This window comes from Hemiscyllium ocellatum, unplaced genomic scaffold (genome assembly GCF_020745735.1).
Source record: "Hemiscyllium ocellatum isolate sHemOce1 unplaced genomic scaffold, sHemOce1.pat.X.cur. scaffold_1593_pat_ctg1, whole genome shotgun sequence".
Classification (NCBI taxonomy): domain Eukaryota; kingdom Metazoa; phylum Chordata; class Chondrichthyes; order Orectolobiformes; family Hemiscylliidae; genus Hemiscyllium; species Hemiscyllium ocellatum.
In genome coordinates this window covers 14,937-37,429 of record NW_026867825.1, presented here as the reverse complement: position 1 = coordinate 37,429, position 22,493 = coordinate 14,937, and the positions used below count along the sequence as shown (strand labels likewise).

The window sequence follows — 22,493 nt, the reverse complement described above, 5'->3', positions numbered from 1 at the left end:
GCTCTGCTGCAGATCGCAGTCAAGGCTTCGCTAAGGGACTGGCATCCAGGTGTGTGTTCATATCCTTCTTTTCCCTGATCTTCCAGAATGTTCTCTAGCTTTGGCCAAAGGGTCATCAGCTGGGTTCACATCATCCAATGGAGTCACCTTGCCCGTAGCTAGACAACGGATTGACTCAGACTGACACTTCCAGTCATCGAGTCATAGAGATGTACAGCACACAAACACACCCTCGGTCGAACAGATATCCCGACCCAATCTAGTCCCACCTGCCAGCACCCGGCCCATCTCCCTCCAAACTCTTCCTATACGTATACCCATCCAGATGCCTTTGAAATGATGTAATTGTACCAGCCTCGACCACTTCCTCTGGCAGCTCATTCCACACACACACACCACCTTCTGCCTGAAAATGTTGTCCCTTTGGTCTCTTTTATATCTTTTCCCTCTCACCCTAAACCTAAAGCCCTCTAGTTCTGGACTCCCACACCCCAGGGAAAAGACCTTGGCTGTTTACCCTATTCATGTTCCTCATGATTTTATAAACCTCTGTATGGTCAGCCCTCAGCCTCCGATGCTTGGATCCTATCCTTAGAGGAAGCGGTATCAGCTTCCACCGCTGTGCCTCTGTGTCCAACCTCATCCGTCCTCTTTTCCAGGTCTCCCAGCTGCTGTTCATGCTTCTGCAGCACGATAGAGATCGGGGCCAGCTTCTCCTCTATCTGCTTAACCAAGATCGCGCGAGATTTGGCCAGGGCCTGGTAGGCAATCGAGCCCAAGGATCCTGCAGGCTGGGCCGGGGGCCTGGCCTCGGACACTGCCCCATCCGTCTTCAACATCTCTGGACGAAGGAAACGCAGGAAAGTTGATTTTTCACAATGTCCTGGGACTCCACAACATTTTCAGACTCCTAGGATATCGCGATGGAACGGATTGTGCGCTTGTGCTGTGGTGCCGAGCTCTGCAACACCATCGTCCGAGATCACCACCATCTTGGATCCTCACAGTGCATTGAGAGGAGAAAATCCACAAAAACACACAATGAGAGGTCAGGGCGCAGTATTTAAAGTCTGCCATGCTGCATGGAACTGTGCAGCTCCAGTGGCCTAATGGATAAGGCACTGGCTCCTAAGCCAGGGGTTCTGGGTTCAAATCCCATCTGGGGTGTCTGACTCTTCCTTGTCTGTCCTTAATCTGCTTTGCCAACAACTGCTTATCTGCATTCAGTTGATAGGGTGAGGTGTCGCCTTACGCAGCTCTTTTGGGGATCTGCAGGATTAAAGCTGAATTCCCTGAAACAGACAGCACAGACACAATGGCTGAAAACCTGCTGAGAATCTCCTGGGCTGGCATGGTGGCTCAGTGGGTAGCACTGCTGCCTCGCAGCATCGGGGACCTGACTTTGATTCCTCCCTTGGCTTTCTGTTTGTGTCGAGTTTGCACCTTCTCTCCATGGGCTACTGCGGGTGCTTTGCTTTCCTCCCACAGCCCAAAGATGTGCAGGTTCGCTGGATTGGCTTTGGGGAATGCAGGCTGAGAGGATAGTGGTTGGGCCTGGATGGGATGCTCATCAGAGGCTGAGTGTGGACTTGCTGGGGTGAATGGCTTGCCCCCCCTCACTCTCGGGCTTTTATCAACAAGTTTGGAGCACATGGTCAGAGCTCTGCTGCAGATCGCAGTCAAGGCTTCGCTAAGGGACTGGCATCCAGGTGTGTGTTCATATCCTTCTTTTCCCTGATCTTCCAGAATGTTCTCTAGCTTTGGCCAAAGGGGTCATCAGCTGGGTTCACATCATCCAATGGAGTCACCTTGCCCGTAGCTAGACAACGGATTGACTCAGACTGACACTTCCAGTCATCGAGTCATATAGATGTACAGCACACAAACACACCCTCGGTCGAACAGATATCCCGACCCAATCTAGTCCCACCTGCCAGCACCCGGCCCATCTCCCTCCAAACTCTTCCTATACGTATACCCATCCAGATGCCTTTGAAATGATGTAATTGTACCAGCCTCGACCACTTCCTCTGGCAGCTCATTCCACACACACACACCACCTTCTGCCTGAAAATGTTGTCCCTTTGGTCTCTTTTATATCTTTTCCCTCTCACCCTAAACCTAAGCCCTCTAGTTCTGGACTCCCACACCCCAGGGAAAAGACCTTGGCTGTTTACCCTATTCATGTTCCTCATGATTTTATAAACCTCTGTATGGTCAGCCCTCAGCCTCCGATGCTTGGATCCTATCCTTAGAGGAAGCGGTATCAGCTTCCACCGCTGTGCCTCTGTGTCCAACCTCATCCGTCCTCTTTTCCAGGTCTCCCAGCTGCTGTTCATGCTTCTGCAGCACGATAGAGATCGGGGCCAGCTTCTCCTCTATCTGCTTAACCAAGATCGCGCGAGATTTGGCCAGGGCCTGGTAGGCAATCGAGCCCAAGGATCCTGCAGGCTGGGCCGGGGGCCTGGCCTCGGACACTGCCCCATCCGTCTTCAACATCTCTGGACGAAGGAAACGCAGGAAAGTTGATTTTTCACAATGTCCTGGGACTCCACAACATTTTCAGACTCCTAGGATATCGCGATGGAACGGATTGGGCGCTTGTGCTGTGGTGCCGAGCTCTGCAACACCATCGTCCGAGATCACCACCATCTTGGATCCTCACAGTGCATTGAGAGGAGAAAATCCACAAAACACACAATGAGAGGTCAGGGCGCAGTATTTAAAGTCTGCCATGCTGCATGGAACTGTGCAGCTCCAGTGGCCTAATGGATAAGGCACTGGCCTCCTAAGCCAGGGGTTCTGGGTTCAAATCCCATCTGGGGTGTCTGACTCTTCCTTGTCTGTCCTTAATCTGCTTTGCCAACAACTGCTTATCTGCATTCAGTTGATAGGGTGAGGTGTTCCCTGTCGCCTTACGCAGCTCTTTTGGGGATCTGCAGGATTAAAGCTGAATTCCCTGAAACAGACAGCACAGACACAATGGCTGAAAACCTGCTGAGAATCTCCTGGGGCTGGCATGGTGGCTCAGTGGGTAGCACTGCTGCCTCGCAGCATCGGGGACCTGACTTTGATTCCTCCCTTGGCTTTCTGTTTGTGTCGAGTTTGCACCTTCTCTCCATGGGCTACTGCGGGTGCTTTGCTTTCCTCCCACAGCCCAAAGATGTGCAGGTTCGCTGGATTGGCTTTGGGGAATGCAGGCTGAGAGGATAGTGGTTGGGCCTGGATGGGATGCTCATCAGAGGCTGAGTGTGGACTTGCTGGGGTGAATGGCTTGCCCCCCTCACTCTCGGGCTTTTATCAACAAGTTTGGAGCACATGGTCAGAGCTCTGCTGCAGATCGCAGTCAAGGCTTCGCTAAGGGACTGGCATCCAGGTGTGTGTTCATATCCTTCTTTTCCCTGATCTTCCAGAATGTTCTCTAGCTTTGGCCAAAGGGGTCATCAGCTGGGTTCACATCATCCAATGGAGTCACCTTGCCCGTAGCTAGACAACGGATTGACTCAGACTGACACTTCCAGTCATCGAGTCATAGAGATGTACAGCACACAAACACACCCTCGGTCGAACAGATATCCCGACCCAATCTAGTCCCACCTGCCAGCACCCGGCCCATCTCCCTCCAAACTCTTCCTATACGTATACCCATCCAGATGCCTTTGAAATGATGTAATTGTACCAGCCTCGACCACTTCCTCTGGCAGCTCATTCCACACACACACACCACCTTCTGCCTGAAAATGTTGTCCCTTTGGTCTCTTTTATATCTTTTCCCTCTCACCCTAAACCTAAGCCCTCTAGTTCTGGACTCCCACACCCCAGGGAAAAGACCTTGGCTGTTTACCCTATTCATGTTCCTCATGATTTTATAAACCTCTGTATGGTCAGCCCTCAGCCTCCGATGCTTGGATCCTATCCTTAGAGGAAGCGGTATCAGCTTCCACCGCTGTGCCTCTGTGTCCAACCTCATCCGTCCTCTTTTCCAGGTCTCCCAGCTGCTGTTCATGCTTCTGCAGCACGATAGAGATCGGGGCCAGCTTCTCCTCTATCTGCTTAACCAAGATCGCGCGAGATTTGGCCAGGGCCTGGTAGGCAATCGAGCCCAAGGATCCTGCAGGCTGGGCCGGGGGCCTGGCCTCGGACACTGCCCCATCCGTCTTCAACATCTCTGGACGAAGGAAACGCAGGAAAGTTGATTTTTCACAATGTCCTGGGACTCCACAACATTTTCAGACTCCTAGGATATCGCGATGGAACGGATTGGGCGCTTGTGCTGTGGTGCCGAGCTCTGCAACACCATCGTCCGAGATCACCACCATCTTGGATCCTCACAGTGCATTGAGAGGAGAAAATCCACAAAAACACACAATGAGAGGTCAGGGCGCAGTATTTAAAGTCTGCCATGCTGCATGGAACTGTGCAGCTCCAGTGGCCTAATGGATAAGGCACTGGCCTCCTAAGCCAGGGGTTCTGGGTTCAAATCCCATCTGGGGTGTCTGACTCTTCCTTGTCTGTCCTTAATCTGCTTTGCCAACAACTGCTTATCTGCATTCAGTTGATAGGGTGAGGTGTTCCCTGTCGCCTTACGCAGCTCTTTTGGGGATCTGCAGGATTAAAGCTGAATTCCCTGAAACAGACAGCACAGACACAATGGCTGAAAACCTGCTGAGAATCTCCTGGGGCTGGCATGGTGGCTCAGTGGGTAGCACTGCTGCCTCGCAGCATCGGGGACCTGACTTTGATTCCTCCCTTGGCTTTCTGTTTGTGTCGAGTTTGCACCTTCTCTCCATGGGCTACTGCGGGTGCTTTGCTTTCCTCCCACAGCCCAAAGATGTGCAGGTTCGCTGGATTGGCTTTGGGGAATGCAGGCTGAGAGGATAGTGGTTGGGCCTGGATGGGATGCTCATCAGAGGCTGAGTGTGGACTTGCTGGGGTGAATGGCTTGCCCCCCTCACTCTCGGGCTTTTATCAACAAGTTTGGAGCACATGGTCAGAGCTCTGCTGCAGATCGCAGTCAAGGCTTCGCTAAGGGACTGGCATCCAGGTGTGTGTTCATATCCTTCTTTTCCCTGATCTTCCAGAATGTTCTCTAGCTTTGGCCAAAGGGGTCATCAGCTGGGTTCACATCATCCAATGGAGTCACCTTGCCCGTAGCTAGACAACGGATTGACTCAGACTGACACTTCCAGTCATCGAGTCATAGAGATGTACAGCACACAAACACACCCTCGGTCGAACAGATATCCCGACCCAATCTAGTCCCACCTGCCAGCACCCGGCCCATCTCCCTCCAAACTCTTCCTATACGTATACCCATCCAGATGCCTTTGAAATGATGTAATTGTACCAGCCTCGACCACTTCCTCTGGCAGCTCATTCCACACACACACACCACCTTCTGCCTGAAAATGTTGTCCCTTTGGTCTCTTTTATATCTTTTCCCTCTCACCCTAAACCTAAGCCCTCTAGTTCTGGACTCCCACACCCCAGGGAAAAGACCTTGGCTGTTTACCCTATTCATGTTCCTCATGATTTTATAAACCTCTGTATGGTCAGCCCTCAGCCTCCGATGCTTGGATCCTATCCTTAGAGGAAGCGGTATCAGCTTCCACCGCTGTGCCTCTGTGTCCAACCTCATCCGTCCTCTTTTCCAGGTCTCCCAGCTGCTGTTCATGCTTCTGCAGCACGATAGAGATCGGGGCCAGCTTCTCCTCTATCTGCTTAACCAAGATCGCGCGAGATTTGGCCAGGGCCTGGTAGGCAATCGAGCCCAAGGATCCTGCAGGCTGGGCCGGGGGCCTGGCCTCGGACACTGCCCCATCCGTCTTCAACATCTCTGGACGAAGGAAACGCAGGAAAGTTGATTTTTCACAATGTCCTGGGACTCCACAACATTTTCAGACTCCTAGGATATCGCGATGGAACGGATTGGGCGCTTGTGCTGTGGTGCCGAGCTCTGCAACACCATCGTCCGAGATCACCACCATCTTGGATCCTCACAGTGCATTGAGAGGAGAAAATCCACAAAAACACACAATGAGAGGTCAGGGCGCAGTATTTAAAGTCTGCCATGCTGCATGGAACTGTGCAGCTCCAGTGGCCTAATGGATAAGGCACTGGCCTCCTAAGCCAGGGGTTCTGGGTTCAAATCCCATCTGGGGTGTCTGACTCTTCCTTGTCTGTCCTTAATCTGCTTTGCCAACAACTGCTTATCTGCATTCAGTTGATAGGGTGAGGTGTCGCCTTACGCAGCTCTTTTGGGGATCTGCAGGATTAAAGCTGAATTCCCTGAAACAGACAGCACAGACACAATGGCTGAAAACCTGCTGAGAATCTCCTGGGGCTGGCATGGTGGCTCAGTGGGTAGCACTGCTGCCTCGCAGCATCGGGGACCTGACTTTGATTCCTCCCTTGGCTTTCTGTTTGTGTCGAGTTTGCACCTTCTCTCCATGGGCTACTGCGGGTGCTTTGCTTTCCTCCCACAGCCCAAAGATGTGCAGGTTCGCTGGATTGGCTTTGGGGAATGCAGGCTGAGAGGATAGTGGTTGGGCCTGGATGGGATGCTCATCAGAGGCTGAGTGTGGACTTGCTGGGGTGAATGGCTTGCCCCCTCACTCTCGGGCTTTTATGAACAAGTTTGGAGCACATGGTCAGAGCTCTGCTGCAGATCGCAGTCAAGGCTTCGCTAAGGGACTGGCATCCAGGTGTGTGTTCATATCCTTCTTTTCCCTGATCTTCCAGAATGTTCTCTAGCTTTGGCCAAAGGGGTCATCAGCTGGGTTCACATCATCCAATGGAGTCACCTTGCCCGTAGCTAGACAACGGATTGACTCAGACTGACACTTCCAGTCATCGAGTCATAGAGATGTACAGCACACAAACACACCCTCGGTCGAACAGATATCCCGACCCCAATCTAGTCCCACCTGCCAGCACCCGGCCCATCTCCCTCCAAACTCTTCCTATACGTATACCCATCCAGATGCCTTTGAAATGATGTAATTGTACCAGCCTCGACCACTTCCTCTGGCAGCTCATTCCACACACACACACCACCTTCTGCCTGAAAATGTTGTCCCTTTGGTCTCTTTTATATCTTTTCCCTCTCACCCTAAACCTAAGCCCTCTAGTTCTGGACTCCCACACCCCAGGGAAAAGACCTTGGCTGTTTACCCTATTCATGTTCCTCATGATTTTATAAACCTCTGTATGGTCAGCCCTCAGCCTCCGATGCTTGGATCCTATCCTTAGAGGAAGCGGTATCAGCTTCCACCGCTGTGCCTCTGTGTCCAACCTCATCCGTCCTCTTTTCCAGGTCTCCCAGCTGCTGTTCATGCTTCTGCAGCACGATAGAGATCGGGGCCAGCTTCTCCTCTATCTGCTTAACCAAGATCGCGCGAGATTTGGCCAGGGCCTGGTAGGCAATCGAGCCCAAGGATCCTGCAGGCTGGGCCGGGGGCCTGGCCTCGGACACTGCCCCATCCGTCTTCAACATCTCTGGACGAAGGAAACGCAGGAAAGTTGATTTTTCACAATGTCCTGGGACTCCACAACATTTTCAGACTCCTAGGATATCGCGATGGAACGGATTGGGCGCTTGTGCTGTGGTGCCGAGCTCTGCAACACCATCGTCCGAGATCACCACCATCTTGGATCCTCACAGTGCATTGAGAGGAGAAAATCCACAAAAACACACAATGAGAGGTCAGGGCGCAGTATTTAAAGTCTGCCATGCTGCATGGAACTGTGCAGCTCCAGTGGCCTAATGGATAAGGCACTGGCCTCCTAAGCCAGGGGTTCTGGGTTCAAATCCCATCTGGGGTGTCTGACTCTTCCTTGTCTGTCCTTAATCTGCTTTGCCAAAAACTGCTTATCTGCATTCAGTTGATAGGGTGAGGTGTCGCCTTACGCAGCTCTTTTGGGGATCTGCAGGATTAAAGCTGAATTCCCTGAAACAGACAGCACAGACACAATGGCTGAAAACCTGCTGAGAATCTCCTGGGGCTGGCATGGTGGCTCAGTGGGTAGCACTGCTGCCTCGCAGCATCGGGGACCTGACTTTGATTCCTCCCTTGGCTTTCTGTTTGTGTCGAGTTTGCACCTTCTCTCCATGGGCTACTGCGGGTGCTTTGCTTTCCTCCCACAGCCCAAAGATGTGCAAGTTCGCTGGATTGGCTTTGGGGAATGCAGGCTGAGAGGATAGTGGTTGGGCCTGGATGGGATGCTCATCAGAGGCTGAGTGTGGACTTGCTGGGGTGAATGGCTTGCCCCCCTCACTCTCGGGCTTTTATCAACAAGTTTGGAGCACATGGTCAGAGCTCTGCTGCAGATCGCAGTCAAGGCTTCGCTAAGGGACTGGCATCCAGGTGTGTGTTCATATCCTTCTTTTCCCTGATCTTCCAGAATGTTCTCTAGCTTTGGCCAAAGGGGTCATCAGCTGGGTTCACATCATCCAATGGAGTCACCTTGCCCGTAGCTAGACAACGGATTGACTCAGACTGACACTTCCAGTCATCGAGTCATAGAGATGTACAGCACACAAACACACCCTCGGTCGAACAGATATCCCGACCCAATCTAGTCCCACCTGCCAGCACCCGGCCCATCTCCCTCCAAACTCTTCCTATACGTATACCCATCCAGATGCCTTTGAAATGATGTAATTGTACCAGCCTCGACCACTTCCTCTGGCAGCTCATTCCACACACACACACCACCTTCTGCCTGAAAATGTTGTCCCTTTGGTCTCTTTTATATCTTTTCCCTCTCACCCTAAACCTAAGCCCTCTAGTTCTGGACTCCCACACCCCAGGGAAAAGACCTTGGCTGTTTACCCTATTCATGTTCCTCATGATTTTATAAACCTCTGTATGGTCAGCCCTCAGCCTCCGATGCTTGGATCCTATCCTTAGAGGAAGCGGTATCAGCTTCCACCGCTGTGCCTCTGTGTCCAACCTCATCCGTCCTCTTTTCCAGGTCTCCCAGCTGCTGTTCATGCTTCTGCAGCACGATAGAGATCGGGGCCAGCTTCTCCTCTATCTGCTTAACCAAGATCGCGCGAGATTTGGCCAGGGCCTGGTAGGCAATCGAGCCCAAGGATCCTGCAGGCTGGGCCGGGGGCCTGGCCTCGGACACTGCCCCATCCGTCTTCAACATCTCTGGACGAAGGAAACGCAGGAAAGTTGATTTTTCACAATGTCCTGGGACTCCACAACATTTTCAGACTCCTAGGATATCGCGATGGAACGGATTGGGCGCTTGTGCTGTGGTGCCGAGCTCTGCAACACCATCGTCCGAGATCACCACCATCTTGGATCCTCACAGTGCATTGAGAGGAGAAAATCCACAAAAACACACAATGAGAGGTCAGGGCGCAGTATTTAAAGTCTGCCATGCTGCATGGAACTGTGCAGCTCCAGTGGCCTAATGGATAAGGCACTGGCCTCCTAAGCCAGGGGTTCTGGGTTCAAATCCCATCTGGGGTGTCTGACTCTTCCTTGTCTGTCCTTAATCTGCTTTGCCAACAACTGCTTATCTGCATTCAGTTGATAGGGTGAGGTGTCGCCTTACGCAGCTCTTTTGGGGATCTGCAGGATTAAAGCTGAATTCCCTGAAACAGACAGCACAGACACAATGGCTGAAAACCTGCTGAGAATCTCCTGGGGCTGGCATGGTGGCTCAGTGGGTAGCACTGCTGCCTCGCAGCATCGGGGACCTGACTTTGATTCCTCCCTTGGCTTTCTGTTTGTGTCGAGTTTGCACCTTCTCTCCATGGGCTACTGCGGGTGCTTTGCTTTCCTCCCACAGCCCAAAGATGTGCAGGTTCGCTGGATTGGCTTTGGGGAATGCAGGCTGAGAGGATAGTGGTTGGGCCTGGATGGGATGCTCATCAGAGGCTGAGTGTGGACTTGCTGGGGTGAATGGCTTGCCCCCCTCACTCTCGGGCTTTTATCAACAAGTTTGGAGCACATGGTCAGAGCTCTGCTGCAGATCGCAGTCAAGGCTTCGCTAAGGGACTGGCATCCAGGTGTGTGTTCATATCCTTCTTTTCCCTGATCTTCCAGAATGTTCTCTAGCTTTGGCCAAAGGGGTCATCAGCTGGGTTCACATCATCCAATGGAGTCACCTTGCCCGTAGCTAGACAACGGATTGACTCAGACTGACACTTCCAGTCATCGAGTCATAGAGATGTACAGCACACAAACACACCCTCGGTCGAACAGATATCCCGACCCAATCTAGTCCCACCTGCCAGCACCCGGCCCATCTCCCTCCAAACTCTTCCTATACGTATACCCATCCAGATGCCTTTGAAATGATGTAATTGTACCAGCCTCGACCACTTCCTCTGGCAGCTCATTCCACACACACACACCACCTTCTGCCTGAAAATGTTGTCCCTTTGGTCTCTTTTATATCTTTTCCCTCTCACCCTAAACCTAAGCCCTCTAGTTCTGGACTCCCACACCCCAGGGAAAAGACCTTGGCTGTTTACCCTATTCATGTTCCTCATGATTTTATAAACCTCTGTATGGTCAGCCCTCAGCCTCCGATGCTTGGATCCTATCCTTAGAGGAAGCGGTATCAGCTTCCACCGCTGTGCCTCTGTGTCCAACCTCATCCGTCCTCTTTTCCAGGTCTCCCAGCTGCTGTTCATGCTTCTGCAGCACGATAGAGATCGGGGCCAGCTTCTCCTCTATCTGCTTAACCAAGATCGCGCGAGATTTGGCCAGGGCCTGGTAGGCAATCGAGCCCAAGGATCCTGCAGGCTGGGCCGGGGGCCTGGCCTCGGACACTGCCCCATCCGTCTTCAACATCTCTGGACGAAGGAAACGCAGGAAAGTTGATTTTTCACAATGTCCTGGGACTCCACAACATTTTCAGACTCCTAGGATATCGCGATGGAACGGATTGGGCGCTTGTGCTGTGGTGCCGAGCTCTGCAACACCATCGTCCGAGATCACCACCATCTTGGATCCTCACAGTGCATTGAGAGGAGAAAATCCACAAAAACACACAATGAGAGGTCAGGGCGCAGTATTTAAAGTCTGCCATGCTGCATGGAACTGTGCAGCTCCAGTGGCCTAATGGATAAGGCACTGGCCTCCTAAGCCAGGGGTTCTGGGTTCAAATCCCATCTGGGGTGTCTGACTCTTCCTTGTCTGTCCTTAATCTGCTTTGCCAACAACTGCTTATCTGCATTCAGTTGATAGGGTGAGGTGTTCCCTGTCGCCTTACGCAGCTCTTTTGGGGATCTGCAGGATTAAAGCTGAATTCCCTGAAACAGACAGCACAGACACAATGGCTGAAAACCTGCTGAGAATCTCCTGGGGCTGGCATGGTGGCTCAGTGGGTAGCACTGCTGCCTCGCAGCATCGGGGACCTGACTTTGATTCCTCCCTTGGCTTTCTGTTTGTGTCGAGTTTGCACCTTCTCTCCATGGGCTACTGCGGGTGCTTTGCTTTCCTCCCACAGCCCAAAGATGTGCAGGTTCGCTGGATTGGCTTTGGGGAATGCAGGCTGAGAGGATAGTGGTTGGGCCTGGATGGGATGCTCATCAGAGGCTGAGTGTGGACTTGCTGGGGTGAATGGCTTGCCCCCCTCACTCTCGGGCTTTTATCAACAAGTTTGGAGCACATGGTCAGAGCTCTGCTGCAGATCGCAGTCAAGGCTTCGCTAAGGGACTGGCATCCAGGTGTGTGTTCATATCCTTCTTTTCCCTGATCTTCCAGAATGTTCTCTAGCTTTGGCCAAAGGGGTCATCAGCTGGGTTCACATCATCCAATGGAGTCACCTTGCCCGTAGCTAGACAACGGATTGACTCAGACTGACACTTCCAGTCATCGAGTCATAGAGATGTACAGCACACAAACACACCCTCGGTCGAACAGATATCCCGACCCAATCTAGTCCCACCTGCCAGCACCCGGCCCATCTCCCTCCAAACTCTTCCTATACGTATACCCATCCAGATGCCTTTGAAATGATGTAATTGTACCAGCCTCGACCACTTCCTCTGGCAGCTCATTCCACACACACACACCACCTTCTGCCTGAAAATGTTGTCCCTTTGGTCTCTTTTATATCTTTTCCCTCTCACCCTAAACCTAAGCCCTCTAGTTCTGGACTCCCACACCCCAGGGAAAAGACCTTGGCTGTTTACCCTATTCATGTTCCTCATGATTTTATAAACCTCTGTATGGTCAGCCCTCAGCCTCCGATGCTTGGATCCTATCCTTAGAGGAAGCGGTATCAGCTTCCACCGCTGTGCCTCTGTGTCCAACCTCATCCGTCCTCTTTTCCAGGTCTCCCAGCTGCTGTTCATGCTTCTGCAGCACGATAGAGATCGGGGCCAGCTTCTCCTCTATCTGCTTAACCAAGATCGCGCGAGATTTGGCCAGGGCCTGGTAGGCAATCGAGCCCAAGGATCCTGCAGGCTGGGCCGGGGGCCTGGCCTCGGACACTGCCCCATCCGTCTTCAACATCTCTGGACGAAGGAAACGCAGGAAAGTTGATTTTTCACAATGTCCTGGGACTCCACAACATTTTCAGACTCCTAGGATATCGCGATGGAACGGATTGGGCGCTTGTGCTGTGGTGCCGAGCTCTGCAACACCATCGTCCGAGATCACCACCATCTTGGATCCTCACAGTGCATTGAGAGGAGAAAATCCACAAAAACACACAATGAGAGGTCAGGGCGCAGTATTTAAAGTCTGCCATGCTGCATGGAACTGTGCAGCTCCAGTGGCCTAATGGATAAGGCACTGGCCTCCTAAGCCAGGGGTTCTGGGTTCAAATCCCATCTGGGGTGTCTGACTCTTCCTTGTCTGTCCTTAATCTGCTTTGCCAACAACTGCTTATCTGCATTCAGTTGATAGGGTGAGGTGTCGCCTTACGCAGCTCTTTTGGGGATCTGCAGGATTAAAGCTGAATTCCCTGAAACAGACAGCACAGACACAATGGCTGAAAACCTGCTGAGAATCTCCTGGGGCTGGCATGGTGGCTCAGTGGGTAGCACTGCTGCCTCGCAGCATCGGGGACCTGACTTTGATTCCTCCCTTGGCTTTCTGTTTGTGTCGAGTTTGCACCTTCTCTCCATGGGCTACTGCGGGTGCTTTGCTTTCCTCCCACAGCCCAAAGATGTGCAGGTTCGCTGGATTGGCTTTGGGGAATGCAGGCTGAGAGGATAGTGGTTGGGCCTGGATGGGATGCTCATCAGAGGCTGAGTGTGGACTTGCTGGGGTGAATGGCTTGCCCCCCTCACTCTCGGGCTTTTATCAACAAGTTTGGAGCACATGGTCAGAGCTCTGCTGCAGATCGCAGTCAAGGCTTCGCTAAGGGACTGGCATCCAGGTGTGTGTTCATATCCTTCTTTTCCCTGATCTTCCAGAATGTTCTCTAGCTTTGGCCAAAGGGGTCATCAGCTGGGTTCACATCATCCAATGGAGTCACCTTGCCCGTAGCTAGACAACGGATTGACTCAGACTGACACTTCCAGTCATCGAGTCATAGAGATGTACAGCACACAAACACACCCTCGGTCGAACAGATATCCCGACCCAATCTAGTCCCACCTGCCAGCACCCGGCCCATCTCCCTCCAAACTCTTCCTATACGTATACCCATCCAGATGCCTTTGAAATGATGTAATTGTACCAGCCTCGACCACTTCCTCTGGCAGCTCATTCCACACACACACACCACCTTCTGCCTGAAAATGTTGTCCCTTTGGTCTCTTTTATATCTTTTCCCTCTCACCCTAAACCTAAGCCCTCTAGTTCTGGACTCCCACACCCCAGGGAAAAGACCTTGGCTGTTTACCCTATTCATGTTCCTCATGATTTTATAAACCTCTGTATGGTCAGCCCTCAGCCTCCGATGCTTGGATCCTATCCTTAGAGGAAGCGGTATCAGCTTCCACCGCTGTGCCTCTGTGTCCAACCTCATCCGTCCTCTTTTCCAGGTCTCCCAGCTGCTGTTCATGCTTCTGCAGCACGATAGAGATCGGGGCCAGCTTCTCCTCTATCTGCTTAACCAAGATCGCGCGAGATTTGGCCAGGGCCTGGTAGGCAATCGAGCCCAAGGATCCTGCAGGCTGGGCCGGGGGCCTGGCCTCGGACACTGCCCCATCCGTCTTCAACATCTCTGGACGAAGGAAACGCAGGAAAGTTGATTTTTCACAATGTCCTGGGACTCCACAACATTTTCAGACTCCTAGGATATCGCGATGGAACGGATTGGGCGCTTGTGCTGTGGTGCCGAGCTCTGCAACACCATCGTCCGAGATCACCACCATCTTGGATCCTCACAGTGCATTGAGAGGAGAAAATCCACAAAAACACACAATGAGAGGTCAGGGCGCAGTATTTAAAGTCTGCCATGCTGCATGGAACTGTGCAGCTCCAGTGGCCTAATGGATAAGGCACTGGCCTCCTAAGCCAGGGGTTCTGGGTTCAAATCCCATCTGGGGTGTCTGACTCTTCCTTGTCTGTCCTTAATCTGCTTTGCCAACAACTGCTTATCTGCATTCAGTTGATAGGGTGAGGTGTTCCCTGTCGCCTTACGCAGCTCTTTTGGGGATCTGCAGGATTAAAGCTGAATTCCCTGAAACAGACAGCACAGACACAATGGCTGAAAACCTGCTGAGAATCTCCTGGGGCTGGCATGGTGGCTCAGTGGGTAGCACTGCTGCCTCGCAGCATCGGGGACCTGACTTTGATTCCTCCCTTGGCTTTCTGTTTGTGTCGAGTTTGCACCTTCTCTCCATGGGCTACTGCGGGTGCTTTGCTTTCCTCCCACAGCCCAAAGATGTGCAGGTTCGCTGGATTGGCTTTGGGGAATGCAGGCTGAGAGGATAGTGGTTGGGCCTGGATGGGATGCTCATCAGAGGCTGAGTGTGGACTTGCTGGGGTGAATGGCTTGCCCCCCTCACTCTCGGGCTTTTATCAACAAGTTTGGAGCACATGGTCAGAGCTCTGCTGCAGATCGCAGTCAAGGCTTCGCTAAGGGACTGGCATCCAGGTGTGTGTTCATATCCTTCTTTTCCCTGATCTTCCAGAATGTTCTCTAGCTTTGGCCAAAGGGGTCATCAGCTGGGTTCACATCATCCAATGGAGTCACCTTGCCCGTAGCTAGACAACGGATTGACTCAGACTGACACTTCCAGTCATCGAGTCATAGAGATGTACAGCACACAAACACACCCTCGGTCGAACAGATATCCCGACCCAATCTAGTCCCACCTGCCAGCACCCGGCCCATCTCCCTCCAAACTCTTCCTATACGTATACCCATCCAGATGCCTTTGAAATGATGTAATTGTACCAGCCTCGACCACTTCCTCTGGCAGCTCATTCCACACACACACACCACCTTCTGCCTGAAAATGTTGTCCCTTTGGTCTCTTTTATATCTTTTCCCTCTCACCCTAAACCTAAGCCCTCTAGTTCTGGACTCCCACACCCCAGGGAAAAGACCTTGGCTGTTTACCCTATTCATGTTCCTCATGATTTTATAAACCTCTGTATGGTCAGCCCTCAGCCTCCGATGCTTGGATCCTATCCTTAGAGGAAGCGGTATCAGCTTCCACCGCTGTGCCTCTGTGTCCAACCTCATCCGTCCTCTTTTCCAGGTCTCCCAGCTGCTGTTCATGCTTCTGCAGCACGATAGAGATCGGGGCCAGCTTCTCCTCTATCTGCTTAACCAAGATCGCGCGAGATTTGGCCAGGGCCTGGTAGGCAATCGAGCCCAAGGATCCTGCAGGCTGGGCCGGGGGCCTGGCCTCGGACACTGCCCCATCCGTCTTCAACATCTCTGGACGAAGGAAACGCAGGAAAGTTGATTTTTCACAATGTCCTGGGACTCCACAACATTTTCAGACTCCTAGGATATCGCGATGGAACGGATTGGGCGCTTGTGCTGTGGTGCCGAGCTCTGCAACACCATCGTCCGAGATCACCACCATCTTGGATCCTCACAGTGCATTGAGAGGAGAAAATCCACAAAAACACACAATGAGAGGTCAGGGCGCAGTATTTAAAGTCTGCCATGCTGCATGGAACTGTGCAGCTCCAGTGGCCTAATGGATAAGGCACTGGCCTCCTAAGCCAGGGGTTCTGGGTTCAAATCCCATCTGGGGTGTCTGACTCTTCCTTGTCTGTCCTTAATCTGCTTTGCCAACAACTGCTTATCTGCATTCAGTTGATAGGGTGAGGTGTCGCCTTACGCAGCTCTTTTGGGGATCTGCAGGATTAAAGCTGAATTCCCTGAAACAGACAGCACAGACACAATGGCTGAAAACCTGCTGAGAATCTCCTGGGGCTGGCATGGTGGCTCAGTGGGTAGCACTGCTGCCTCGCAGCATCGGGGACCTGACTTTGATTCCTCCCTTGGCTTTCTGTTTGTGTCGAGTTTGCACCTTCTCTCCATGGGCTACTGCGGGTGCTTTGCTTTCCTCCCACAGCCCAAAGATGTGCAGGTTCGCTGGATTGGCTTTGGGGAATGCAGGCTGAGAGGATAGTGGTTGGGCCTGGATGGGATGCTCATCAGAGGCTGAGTGTGGACTTGCTGGGGTGAATGGCTTGCCCCCCTCACTCTCGGGCTTTTATCAACAAGTTTGGAGCACATGGTCAGAGCTCTGCTGCAGATCGCAGTCAAGGCTTCGCTAAGGGACTGGCATCCAGGTGTGTGTTCATATCCTTCTTTTCCCTGATCTTCCAGAATGTTCTCTAGCTTTGGCCAAAGGGGTCATCAGCTGGGTTCACATCATCCAATGGAGTCACCTTGCCCGTAGCTAGACAACGGATTGACTCAGACTGACACTTCCAGTCATCGAGTCATAGAGATGTACAGCACACAAACACACCCTCGGTCGAACAGATATCCCGACCCAATCTAGTCCCACCTGCCAGCACCCGGCCCATCTCCCTCCAAACTCTTCCTATACGTATACCCATCCAGATGCCTTTGAAATGATGTAATTGTACCAGCCTCGACCACTTCCTCTGGCAGCTCATTCCACACACACACACCACCTTCTGCCTGAAAATGTTGTCCCTTTGGTCTCTTTTATATCTTTTCCCTCTCACCCTAAACCTAAGCCCTCTAGTTCTGGACTCCCACACCCCAGGGAAAAGACCTTGGCTGTTTACCCTATTCATGTTCCTCATGATTTTATAAACCTCTGTATGGTCAGCCCTCAGCCTCCGATGCTTGGATCCTATCCTTAGAGGAAGCGGTATCAGCTTCCACCGCTGTGCCTCTGTGTCCAACCTCATCCGTCCTCTTTTCCAGGTCTCCCAGCTGCTGTTCATGCTTCTGCAGCACGATAGAGATCGGGGCCAGCTTCTCCTCTATCTGCTTAACCAAGATCGCGCGAGATTTGGCCAGGGCCTGGTAGGCAATCGAGCCCAAGGATCCTGCAGGCTGGGCCGGGGGCCTGGCCTCGGACACTGCCCCATCCGTCTTCAACATCTCTGGACGAAGGAAACGCAGGAAAGTTGATTTTTCACAATGTCCTGGGACTCCACAACATTTTCAGACTCCTAGGATATCGCGATGGAACGGATTGGGCGCTTGTGCTGTGGTGCCGAGCTCTGCAACACCATCGTCCGAGATCACCACCATCTTGGATCCTCACAGTGCATTGAGAGGAGAAAATCCACAAAAACACACAATGAGAGGTCAGGGCGCAGTATTTAAAGTCTGCCATGCTGCATGGAACTGTGCAGCTCCAGTGGCCTAATGGATAAGGCACTGGCCTCCTAAGCCAGGGGTTCTGGGTTCAAATCCCATCTGGGGTGTCTGACTCTTCCTTGTCTGTCCTTAATCTGCTTTGCCAACAACTGCTTATCTGCATTCAGTTGATAGGGTGAGGTGTTCCCTGTCGCCTTACGCAGCTCTTTTGGGGATCTGCAGGATTAAAGCTGAATTCCCTGAAACAGACAGCACAGACACAATGGCTGAAAACCTGCTGAGAATCTCCTGGGGCTGGCATGGTGGCTCAGTGGGTAGCACTGCTGCCTCGCAGCATCGGGGACCTGACTTTGATTCCTCCCTTGGCTTTCTGTTTGTGTCGAGTTTGCACCTTCTCTCCATGGGCTACTGCGGGTGCTTTGCTTTCCTCCCACAGCCCAAAGATGTGCAGGTTCGCTGGATTGGCTTTGGGGAATGCAGGCTGAGAGGATAGTGGTTGGGCCTGGATGGGATGCTCATCAGAGGCTGAGTGTGGACTTGCTGGGGTGAATGGCTTGCCCCCCTCACTCTCGGGCTTTTATCAACAAGTTTGGAGCACATGGTCAGAGCTCTGCTGCAGATCGCAGTCAAGGCTTCGCTAAGGGACTGGCATCCAGGTGTGTGTTCATATCCTTCTTTTCCCTGATCTTCCAGAATGTTCTCTAGCTTTGGCCAAAGGGGTCATCAGCTGGGTTCACATCATCCAATGGAGTCACCTTGCCCGTAGCTAGACAACGGATTGACTCAGACTGACACTTCCAGTCATCGAGTCATAGAGATGTACAGCACACAAACACACCCTCGGTCGAACAGATATCCCGACCCAATCTAGTCCCACCTGCCAGCACCCGGCCCATCTCCCTCCAAACTCTTCCTATACGTATACCCATCCAGATGCCTTTGAAATGATGTAATTGTACCAGCCTCGACCACTTCCTCTGGCAGCTCATTCCACACACACACACCACCTTCTGCCTGAAAATGTTGTCCCTTTGGTCTCTTTTATATCTTTTCCCTCTCACCCTAAACCTAAGCCCTCTAGTTCTGGACTCCCACACCCCAGGGAAAAGACCTTGGCTGTTTACCCTATTCATGTTCCTCATGATTTTATAAACCTCTGTATGGTCAGCCCTCAGCCTCCGATGCTTGGATCCTATCCTTAGAGGAAGCGGTATCAGCTTCCACCGCTGTGCCTCTGTGTCCAACCTCATCCGTCCTCTTTTCCAGGTCTCCCAGCTGCTGTTCATGCTTCTGCAGCACGATAGAGATCGGGGCCAGCTTCTCCTCTATCTGCTTAACCAAGATCGCGCGAGATTTGGCCAGGGCCTGGTAGGCAATCGAGCCCAAGGATCCTGCAGGCTGGGCCGGGGGCCTGGCCTCGGACACTGCCCCATCCGTCTTCAACATCTCTGGACGAAGGAAACGCAGGAAAGTTGATTTTTCACAATGTCCTGGGACTCCACAACATTTTCAGACTCCTAGGATATCGCGATGGAACGGATTGGGCGCTTGTGCTGTGGTGCCGAGCTCTGCAACACCATCGTCCGAGATCACCACCATCTTGGATCCTCACAGTGCATTGAGAGGAGAAAATCCACAAAAACACACAATGAGAGGTCAGGGCGCAGTATTTAAAGTCTGCCATGCTGCATGGAACTGTGCAGCTCCAGTGGCCTAATGGATAAGGCACTGGCCTCCTAAGCCAGGGGTTCTGGGTTCAAATCCCATCTGGGGTGTCTGACTCTTCCTTGTCTGTCCTTAATCTGCTTTGCCAACAACTGCTTATCTGCATTCAGTTGATAGGGTGGGTGTTCCCTGTCGCCTTACGCAGCTCTTTTGGGGATCTGCAGGATTAAAGCTGAATTCCCTGAAACAGACAGCACAGACACAATGGCTGAAAACCTGCTGAGAATCTCCTGGGGCTGGCATGGTGGCTCAGTGGGTAGCACTGCTGCCTCGCAGCATCGGGGACCTGACTTTGATTCCTCCCTTGGCTTTCTGTTTGTGTCGAGTTTGCACCTTCTCTCCATGGGCTACTGCGGGTGCTTTGCTTTCCTCCCACAGCCCAAAGATGTGCAGGTTCGCTGGATTGGCTTTGGGGAATGCAGGCTGAGAGGATAGTGGTTGGGCCTGGATGGGATGCTCATCAGAGGCTGAGTGTGGACTTGCTGGGGTGAATGGCTTGCCCCCCTCACTCTCGGGCTTTTATCAACAAGTTTGGAGCACATGGTCAGAGCTCTGCTGCAGATCGCAGTCAAGGCTTCGCTAAGGGACTGGCATCCAGGTGTGTGTTCATATCCTTCTTTTCCCTGATCTTCCAGAATGTTCTCTAGCTTTGGCCAAAGGGGTCATCAGCTGGGTTCACATCATCCAATGGAGTCACCTTGCCCGTAGCTAGACAACGGATTGACTCAGACTGACACTTCCAGTCATCGAGTCATAGAGATGTACAGCACACAAACACACCCTCGGTCGAACAGATATCCCGACCCAATCTAGTCCCACCTGCCAGCACCCGGCCCATCTCCCTCCAAACTCTTCCTATACGTATACCCATCCAGATGCCTTTGAAATGATGTAATTGTACCAGCCTCGACCACTTCCTCTGGCAGCTCATTCCACACACACACACCACCTTCTGCCTGAAAATGTTGTCCCTTTGGTCTCTTTTATATCTTTTCCCTCTCACCCTAAACCTAAGCCCTCTAGTTCTGGACTCCCACACCCCAGGGAAAAGACCTTGGCTGTTTACCCTATTCATGTTCCTCATGATTTTATAAACCTCTGTATGGTCAGCCCTCAGCCTCCGATGCTTGGATCCTATCCTTAGAGGAAGCGGTATCAGCTTCCACCGCTGTGCCTCTGTGTCCAACCTCATCCGTCCTCTTTTCCAGGTCTCCCAGCTGCTGTTCATGCTTCTGCAGCACGATAGAGATCGGGGCCAGCTTCTCCTCTATCTGCTTAACCAAGATCGCGCGAGATTTGGCCAGGGCCTGGTAGGCAATCGAGCCCAAGGATCCTGCAGGCTGGGCCGGGGGCCTGGCCTCGGACACTGCCCCATCCGTCTTCAACATCTCTGGACGAAGGAAACGCAGGAAAGTTGATTTTTCACAATGTCCTGGGACTCCACAACATTTTCAGACTCCTAGGATATCGCGATGGAACGGATTGGGCGCTTGTGCTGTGGTGCCGAGCTCTGCAACACCATCGTCCGAGATCACCACCATCTTGGATCCTCACAGTGCATTGAGAGGAGAAAATCCACAAAAACACACAATGAGAGGTCAGGGCGCAGTATTTAAAGTCTGCCATGCTGCATGGAACTGTGCAGCTCCAGTGGCCTAATGGATAAGGCACTGGCCTCCTAAGCCAGGGGTTCTGGGTTCAAATCCCATCTGGGGTGTCTGACTCTTCCTTGTCTGTCCTTAATCTGCTTTGCCAACAACTGCTTATCTGCATTCAGTTGATAGGGTGAGGTGTTCCCTGTCGCCTTACGCAGCTCTTTTGGGGATCTGCAGGATTAAAGCTGAATTCCCTGAAACAGACAGCACAGACACAATGGCTGAAAACCTGCTGAGAATCTCCTGGGGCTGGCATGGTGGCTCAGTGGGTAGCACTGCTGCCTCGCAGCATCGGGGACCTGACTTTGATTCCTCCCTTGGCTTTCTGTTTGTGTCGAGTTTGCACCTTCTCTCCATGGGCTACTGCGGGTGCTTTGCTTTCCTCCCACAGCCCAAAGATGTGCAGGTTCGCTGGATTGGCTTTGGGGAATGCAGGCTGAGAGGATAGTGGTTGGGCCTGGATGGGATGCTCATCAGAGGCTGAGTGTGGACTTGCTGGGGTGAATGGCTTGCCCCCCTCACTCTCGGGCTTTTATCAACAAGTTTGGAGCACATGGTCAGAGCTCTGCTGCAGATCGCAGTCAAGGCTTCGCTAAGGGACTGGCATCCAGGTGTGTGTTCATATCCTTCTTTTCCCTGATCTTCCAGAATGTTCTCTAGCTTTGGCCAAAGGGGTCATCAGCTGGGTTCACATCATCCAATGGAGTCACCTTGCCCGTAGCTAGACAACGGATTGACTCAGACTGACACTTCCAGTCATCGAGTCATAGAGATGTACAGCACACAAACACACCCTCGGTCGAACAGATATCCCGACCCAATCTAGTCCCACCTGCCAGCACCCGGCCCATCTCCCTCCAAACTCTTCCTATACGTATACCCATCCAGATGCCTTTGAAATGATGTAATTGTACCAGCCTCGACCACTTCCTCTGGCAGCTCATTCCACACACACACACCACCTTCTGCCTGAAAATGTTGTCCCTTTGGTCTCTTTTATATCTTTTCCCTCTCACCCTAAACCTAAGCCCTCTAGTTCTGGACTCCCACACCCCAGGGAAAAGACCTTGGCTGTTTACCCTATTCATGTTCCTCATGATTTTATAAACCTCTGTATGGTCAGCCCTCAGCCTCCGATGCTTGGATCCTATCCTTAGAGGAAGCGGTATCAGCTTCCACCGCTGTGCCTCTGTGTCCAACCTCATCCGTCCTCTTTTCCAGGTCTCCCAGCTGCTGTTCATGCTTCTGCAGCACGATAGAGATCGGGGCCAGCTTCTCCTCTATCTGCTTAACCAAGATCGCGCGAGATTTGGCCAGGGCCTGGTAGGCAATCGAGCCCAAGGATCCTGCAGGCTGGGCCGGGGGCCTGGCCTCGGACACTGCCCCATCCGTCTTCAACATCTCTGGACGAAGGAA

General features: G+C 52.4%; 12 non-coding genes across 12 annotated transcripts; all 12 read left to right on the top strand.

Moving 5' to 3' along the window:
* The first annotated feature begins 2,754 nt into the window (after positions 1–2,754).
* trnar-ccu (transfer RNA arginine (anticodon CCU)) lies at positions 2,755–2,827 on the top strand. Its single transcript has one exon. It is a non-coding gene; the product is annotated as a tRNA-Arg (tRNA).
* Positions 2,828–4,422: 1,595 nt separating this feature from the next.
* trnar-ccu (transfer RNA arginine (anticodon CCU)) lies at positions 4,423–4,495 on the top strand. The gene has a single exon. It is a non-coding gene; the product is annotated as a tRNA-Arg (tRNA).
* A 1,595-nt stretch (positions 4,496–6,090) lies between these two features.
* On the top strand, positions 6,091–6,163 carry trnar-ccu (transfer RNA arginine (anticodon CCU)). The gene has a single exon. It is a non-coding gene; the product is annotated as a tRNA-Arg (tRNA).
* Positions 6,164–7,751: 1,588 nt separating this feature from the next.
* trnar-ccu (transfer RNA arginine (anticodon CCU)) lies at positions 7,752–7,824 on the top strand. The gene has a single exon. It is a non-coding gene; the product is annotated as a tRNA-Arg (tRNA).
* A 1,588-nt stretch (positions 7,825–9,412) lies between these two features.
* Positions 9,413–9,485, top strand: trnar-ccu (transfer RNA arginine (anticodon CCU)). Its single transcript has one exon. It is a non-coding gene; the product is annotated as a tRNA-Arg (tRNA).
* A 1,588-nt stretch (positions 9,486–11,073) lies between these two features.
* Positions 11,074–11,146, top strand: trnar-ccu (transfer RNA arginine (anticodon CCU)). Its single transcript has one exon. It is a non-coding gene; the product is annotated as a tRNA-Arg (tRNA).
* Positions 11,147–12,741: 1,595 nt separating this feature from the next.
* On the top strand, positions 12,742–12,814 carry trnar-ccu (transfer RNA arginine (anticodon CCU)). Its single transcript has one exon. It is a non-coding gene; the product is annotated as a tRNA-Arg (tRNA).
* A 1,588-nt stretch (positions 12,815–14,402) lies between these two features.
* trnar-ccu (transfer RNA arginine (anticodon CCU)) lies at positions 14,403–14,475 on the top strand. Its single transcript has one exon. It is a non-coding gene; the product is annotated as a tRNA-Arg (tRNA).
* Positions 14,476–16,070: 1,595 nt separating this feature from the next.
* trnar-ccu (transfer RNA arginine (anticodon CCU)) lies at positions 16,071–16,143 on the top strand. Its single transcript has one exon. It is a non-coding gene; the product is annotated as a tRNA-Arg (tRNA).
* Positions 16,144–17,731: 1,588 nt separating this feature from the next.
* trnar-ccu (transfer RNA arginine (anticodon CCU)) lies at positions 17,732–17,804 on the top strand. The gene has a single exon. It is a non-coding gene; the product is annotated as a tRNA-Arg (tRNA).
* A 1,595-nt stretch (positions 17,805–19,399) lies between these two features.
* trnar-ccu (transfer RNA arginine (anticodon CCU)) lies at positions 19,400–19,472 on the top strand. The gene has a single exon. It is a non-coding gene; the product is annotated as a tRNA-Arg (tRNA).
* Positions 19,473–21,066: 1,594 nt separating this feature from the next.
* trnar-ccu (transfer RNA arginine (anticodon CCU)) lies at positions 21,067–21,139 on the top strand. Its single transcript has one exon. It is a non-coding gene; the product is annotated as a tRNA-Arg (tRNA).
* The last annotated feature ends 1,354 nt before the right edge of the window (positions 21,140–22,493 follow it).